The 7,047-nt window shown below is 36.4% G+C and overlaps 1 long non-coding RNA gene across 6 annotated transcripts; it reads left to right on the top strand.

The window, feature by feature from the left end:
- The first annotated feature begins 1,216 nt into the window (after positions 1-1,216).
- On the top strand, positions 1,217-6,534 carry LOC107918141 (uncharacterized). 6 transcript variants are annotated; one of them, XR_005899748.1, is made up of 5 exons: positions 1,217-1,466; positions 1,630-1,856; positions 2,009-2,071; positions 2,154-2,495; positions 5,203-6,487. It is a non-coding gene; the product is annotated as an uncharacterized lncRNA (long non-coding RNA). The 6 variants fall into 6 exon arrangements; XR_005899749.1 differs by having other exon boundaries at positions 1,249-1,466; positions 6,049-6,485; XR_001689941.2 differs by having other exon boundaries at positions 1,249-1,856; positions 6,049-6,534.
- Positions 6,535-7,047: the final 513 nt, after the last annotated feature.

Below are 7,047 nucleotides of genomic sequence, written 5' to 3'. Positions count from 1 at the left end.
GGGCATATGAGTCTATTTTCAGGGAAAATTTACGGAACTGGATTTTGAGTTTCAGAACTCGAGATATGATTATTTTGCGACTAGCACGCGGACTGGCAGCTTGTCTGGAAAATTTTTTTTTAAGTGGGTTGAAGTCTGTTAACACCTCGTGTTCGACTCCGGCGACGGCCTCGGGTTTGGGGTGTTACAATAGATTTAAGCTAGTCAATTTCTTTTCCTCCTTTATTTGATACTGACATAAAAAATCTCTCGACAAGGTATTGTATATTTGCATTTTTAAATGAGCCATTCATCACGACTTCAATGGGTAGCAACTCATCCCAGATGATTATCCCCGCCTTGTGAGCTAAATATTAGCTCTGCTAAAATTAGCTTCACTATGCGAGTTAGAGATGTATATAGCTCCAATGTTATCCCTAGCTACATTGCAAGCAATGTTTTTGTATGTATAATATGTATAATCACTCCATGTGATATTCATAAAAAAAAACCACCTCGCGTTTAATGGTCAGCATCCTTCGTCAACTTATATATTCTTAGTGAACAGTATATATAGGTGCGTTTTTAACAAGCTGTAAAGTAGTATATATATGTTCTTAGTGAGCAATATATACATTTTTAGCAAATAGCAGTAGAGTTAATGCTAAGAACATACAAGCTGGAGAAGATAGTGACCAAGTGGTATTGGGCAGTTCGCCTCACTTAGAGAAAAGGCAAAGAGAAATTGTAGGGGTGCTTGAATTATGGCAGTGGATGAATTGGGTATTGAGGAAAATGTTAAAAAATCAATTTAGAAAATAATGTTTTTAAATAAAACAAAAGTTTAAAAATTTTCTTAAAATCAAACCTTTTGATATTTATAGGAATAAATACTTAATTAAAATTATATATGTGCATTGTACGAGGCGATTAAGTCAATCTCGGCTTTCATTTGAAACACATTCTTTACGATTCTCAAACTACAATATGTTTTAGATATGAGCTCAAACAACACGAACCAAACACATAAAATGAGAATTTTTATTAACATTCAATAAAAAAGTTTTTTTTTTTGAAAAACTTCAGACTAGGCTTTGTATTGAAAAATAAATAAACATACATAGTATAAACCCAAATAGAAATAGAATACCCAATAAACAGCTAAAAAAATGGCCCAAATCTAAAGTCGCCCAAAAACTAAAAAAATATCTAGATATTTTCCGAATAGTCTAGAATTATTAATTAATGCGCATAATTAATTCCCAGTCAGAAAATACTAAAAATTGTCTTGTCATCTGAGTATCATTTTGAATTTTTCCTTTTGATGGTTCAGTTTTTGGGAAAGTTTGTTATTTCAAAAAACTGATTCTTCTGCTTTTCTTTACTTTCCTCTCATTTCTCTTATTCCCCCTCCATTCTCAATCTGGTTCTCGTCTCCAGTCAATCCTTCGTTGATTTTTAGCATACCCTGGGACCGTCAGTTCCAGGTACATTTCTTCCTTTCTTTTTAGAGTTTCCGTTAGCAGATCTTAGTATATGTTTGAATATGAAACTTCTAGATTTGTTTAGTTTCTGTTGAATATCGTATATATATGCTCCACTATGTGAACAATCTTGACTTTTTGTTGCGCATTTCTTGATTATTGTGAGGGAGTCTCCTTCTATTATAACCTTCGACCATTCCTGTTCCACTCCTACTTGGACCGCTTTTCTACGCACGATTACTTCAGCTGCAAATGTGAAAGTTACCCCATGATGGATCTTTGAGCAAGAAAGTAAGACAACCCCTTCTTCGTTTCTAACAACAATCCCTGAGGCAGATTGGTGGTGATTCACATCATATGCACCATCAAAATTAATTTTTACGAACTCACTAGGTTGGTAACTCCATCTTCTTATCTCCTTCCCCTTTACTGGATTTCTCATTTCTAAACCATTTAGTTCAGCCATATAGTTGTTGATGAAATATGCTATTTCCTGACCTGTACTATTTTTCTGCCTATGTATTCTTCTGTTTCTCTCTCCCCAGATCGCCCAAAGTCCACAATAGAAGAGGAGGCTCTGATATGAAGTAAGCTGATCAAAAATCCAGGTAATCCACTGTAAAAAATCCATGTCAGGATCCAGAATAATATTCTGAATTTTTAATAGTGCCCAAACTTCCACTGTGACAGGACAGTCGCGAAAAATATGGTTAATTGTTTCAGCTCTTTCTCCACATCGAGGGCAGCTTGACAAACTTTTTGTGTTGCATATTAACCCTCGTAGGCAAATAGTACCATGAAATTCTCCATACTGTAACCTTGATTTTATTTGGTAGATTTAGGAGCCAGAGTTTTTTGTAAAAATTCCTGTAGTCAGTTTGTAAAGCGTAAGGTCTACGAATTTCATCAAAAGTTTGTAATAGTTTATAGGCACTGCGGACCGAAAACTCACCTCCCCAGACAAGAAAATCATCGTGAGGTGTGTGTGCTAAAAGTATCTAGAGGATTTTTCCAGCATCTTCCTCTGGAAAGGTATTGTTTATAAGTTCTCTTTCCATGTTCTCTCATTACTGTCGATCAACTCACTGACCTTGACATCACGCATAGAATTAACAACTGAAGATAATTTAAAATTAACAGCATTTGGAATCCACCCATTAGCATTGATAGAAATATTTGTACCTGTACCAACCCTCCAACATATACCTTTTTCCAAAATACCCTTCGCTGCCCATATCCTTTTCCATATATAAGAACTAGTTTTCCCCAATCGAGAATTTAAAAAATGTTCATTCATGAAATATTTTGCTTTAAATACTCGCATAACCAAAGAATTTTGATTAGTAATAATCCTCCACCCTTGCTTATCTAGTAATGAAATATTGAATTGCGCCAGATTTCTAAAGCCCATTCCCCCTCCTCTTTGATCGGCACATAAATTTCCATTAACACTAGTGTATCCCTTTCCTTCCCTGTCCTTTTTGCCACCAGAATTTAGCAAAAATATTTTCTAACTCCCCACATAACGATTTTGGTAGGAGGAAACATGACATAGCATAAGTTGGAATTGCTTAAAGAATTGATTTTATAAAAACCTCATTTCCCCCTTGTGACATTAACCTTGTACTCCAACTTTCAATTCTCGACTTAACTTTATCTTTGAGATTCTAAAAAGCTTCTTTCTTTCGCCTGCCTACAACATTAGGGAGTCCTAGATATTTTTCCAAATTTGTGGAGCATCTCACACCTAGTAACCTCAAGATTTCTTCTTTGTCTCTTTATGTTGTATTTGAGCTATAGAAAATTGTTGATTTGCTAAAATTCACCCATTGACCTGAGCGTTGTTCATATTCTTTCAAAATTTCTTTTAAAATTCTTACCCCTCTATTTTTCACTTCACCAAATAGTATACAGTCATCTGCAAACAGCAAGTGTGATATTTTTGGTCCTCTTCTACTAGCCCTCACTCCCTTCATCAATCCCTCAGCTATTGCCATTCTTATTAAAGACGAGAGTCCCTTACTGCATATTAGAAAAAGAAAAGGGCTAAGCGAGTCACCCTAACAAAGTCCTCTAGTGGGCTTAAAAACATTTCCTCTTCTCCCATTGGTATTCACTGTATAAGAGACTGTAGAAATGGGTTTCATGATTAATGTCACCCACTCTATTGCAAATCCCATTTGAAGCATAAGTTCCTTTAGAAAAGCCGACTCAACTGTGACAGCCCTAAAGTGACCCTAGTAGGAAAGCGGTTTCGGGACCGCTAAACCGAGTCACCAAATTGTTTGAATATGATATTTATTGTCTAAAATAAATGTGTGAAAATTTTAAGCTTCTATTTAGTAAGTTGCATGTGAATTTAGTCAATAGGACTTATGTGTGACATTTTTGAAATGTGATAGATCAAAACATAAGGACCTATTAGTGCATGTTGAAAAAGGGGGGACTTGCATGTCAATTTTCCCCCCCATCTAGTAGTGGCCGGCCATGACATTAGGATGGACAAAGGGTGATGGGCAAAACATGTCATAGACATGTTGTGTTGGTGCATCATGGGAGGAAACAATAAAATAATGAGCATGGTAATTAAATAATGAAAGGGAGGAGTGATGAAAAAAAAATGGTCTCATCCATGCCCCCCCTTTGCCGTGAATGGAAGAAAGAAAACAAAGAAAAAAAAATCTGTGTTCATCCTTGAACATCCTTGACCGAAATTCAAAAGGAAAGAAAGGAGGAAATGTTGAAGAGGTTCGGCCATGCATGTAACTAGGCTAAGGTATGTTTGAGGTTGCTCCATGAGATTCATGTATATTTTAGTAGTTAGCTTGAGTTCTAACTAGCCCATGGTTCAAATCTTTACTATGTCATGGAGATGATATTCGGCTAAGGTGGATTTGTGTTGATATCATTTGCATGCTAAAAGTGAAGCTTTGTAATGGTGCATGTGATGGTGGATTGATGATTCTTGAATCTTCTTTTTAGCATTTTTGAGTGAGACATTAAGTTCTTTGTTTAACCATGACCAAAAATTAAAATGGTATGGTGTTGTGATGCATTCGGCCATGGTAGGAAGTAGAAGGGAAAAATATGGTTGTTGTTAGAGGAAGTAGAGTCTAACGAATGAGCACATATGTGCATTGGTTGCTAGATGGAGAAGAATCGGCTAGCAAGTTGTGTGCTAAGGCCGAATATAATTTTTGTATATTAATGAGTAATGCATGTGTTAAATTGATGGAAAGGGAGAGGATGCTTTACTAGTGTATATATGTGTGTATTAGCCAAGTTTTGAACTTGAAACAAAATGGTGTTTAGTCAATACAAGTGACCATACTTGTAGAATGTATTAAGTGTTGCAATCGGCCCCAACATAGACATGTATGTTCGGTCACATGAATAAGTACATAAGTTATGTGTATGTTCGGCCATAGGTAGCCTATTGATGGCTTTAGCTTGACTTAGAAAATTCGACTAAGGGGAAATATTAGCTAGTATGTTGAATTCGATTCGTGATTTCGTACATATGTGACTCTAATGTCTAATGTATATATGGGCTAAGTACCTTGAGCTTCTCTTTTGATGTTCGAATGAATTGTATTAAATTGCTTGATGTGATTAAAAATGCGTATGACCATTGTGTATTTGAGCTAAAAGGTGGCCATATGACCTATCAAACTCCTTGTCATATTCGGCCATAAGCTAGCAAAATGAGACTTTAATGAGTTAAATTTGTTTGAATTAGCTCAAGAGCTTAGAGGACCACAGTTGGATAAGGGAAAGGAAAAAGTGATCGAATAGCTGTCGAAATCGCTCGACCACATCCGAGGTAAGTTCTTGAGTAATAGAGCTTAAATTATGATTTGATTAGATCATGTTTTAAGCAAATTAAAATCATGCTCTTTGTGTGTGGCTATTGAGCCGAAATCGCAAGAGTGATAAGTGTCTTGTGTTTGAGTTTTGCTAATGAAAATGAAATTCGAATGTGTCATGATTTATTGTTAAATGTGCATGGTTATTCGAATGATGTCCGGGCTAAGTCCCGAAGGCTTTGTGCTAAGTGACCATATCCGGACTAAGATCCGAAGGCATTTGTGCGAGTTACTAATTCCGGGCTAAGCCCGAAGGCATTGGTGCGAGTTACTAAATCCGGGTTAAGTCCCGAAGGCATTTGTGCGAGTTACTATAACCGGGCTATGTCCCGAAGGCATTTGAACGAGTAGCTATATCCGGTTAAATTCCGAAGGTACGTGATTCGGGAATGAACGATCTTGCTGTAAAAATTTCAGTTAATACGCTTGTAACATCCCAGCATTGAGGTATGTTTCGTATGTGCTTTGAATTAGTTGAGCCCTTACAAATAAGTATTCGCTCAGTTGATAAATGAGCTACCGACCTTTGGCTAAGTTGATCTTTTGTGTATGAACATAAGGGTTGGTAATGTGAAGTAAGTATGATATTGAAAATTTGTGCATATGAAATTATCCGTTTAGCTACATGAATGATATACTTTGGTTGTGTCTAAACTCTTTGCTCAAAACTTACTAAGCATTTAATGCTTACTCCGTTTCTTTGATTCTCTGTTTTATAGATTTTGGTTCTTCAGCTATCGGACTCGGGATTTTGAAGTCGAAGTCGCCCACACTATCAAAGCCCTTTTGGTACACTTTTGGTTGAACTCTGAAAATGGCATGTATAGGACTACCCTTTTGTTGTTGGTCATGTACCCTTCGGTTTTGTGTAAATTTGGATAGCCATGCGAAAATGGCTTAAATATACTTTGATCATAGCATTATAATCGTTTTTTATGTTGTCCGTCGAGAGGTATGGAAATGTTGGTAACGGTTAGCCATGGGAAGGGTTATTCTTGATCACCTTTGGAATATGTATGACAAACTCTAGTTGATCCATGGAGGATCGTGAAATAGGTAAAGTTTACCTTAAAAACAGATGCTGGCAGTAGCAGTGATGTGGATGTGAAAAATCACTAAAAATAGTAGGAATGGAATTAAATAGTGAATAAATTATGTAAACGAACCTTGATGAATCTATTTTCATAGGAAAGTAACGAAACGATTATATGAACAGTATGTTAAGAGATATTCAGGTTCTCGTGAGACAGGGCCAGAACGGTTTCTGGATTCCCTGTTCCGAATTTGGAAATTCATTATAAATTAACCAGAGATAATTAGAAGTCATGCCATATATGCATAGATTTCCTTTTGAGTCTAGTTTCTATAGAAACAAACGACATCAGTATTGAAGCCCTGTACAGGGAGATATCCAAGTCGTAATGCGCAAAGGTCAGTGTAGTCGATCCCTGTAACATGGGAGACTTTGACTAATAAAATGTACTAATTGGCCCAACCAAAAATTCTAGAAAAAAATATGTAGATGGAAATATGAGTCTAGTTTCAGGGAAAAATTACGAAACTGATTTTCGAGTTGTGAAACTCAAGATATGATTTTTAAGGTGACAGTGACGCAGTTAGCCAACTGCCTGGAAATTTTTAAAATGGACTGCGATAGTAAGCGAATTTAGTTTGTGAACCCCTCGTGTCCGACTCCGGCAACGGTCTCGGGTACGGGG

This window comes from Gossypium hirsutum, chromosome A08 (assembly GCF_007990345.1).
Source record: "Gossypium hirsutum isolate 1008001.06 chromosome A08, Gossypium_hirsutum_v2.1, whole genome shotgun sequence".
NCBI lineage: Eukaryota > Viridiplantae > Streptophyta > Magnoliopsida > Malvales > Malvaceae > Gossypium > Gossypium hirsutum.
The sequence above is the reverse complement of the archived record's forward strand: the minus strand, read 5'-3'. Positions and strand labels throughout refer to the sequence as shown.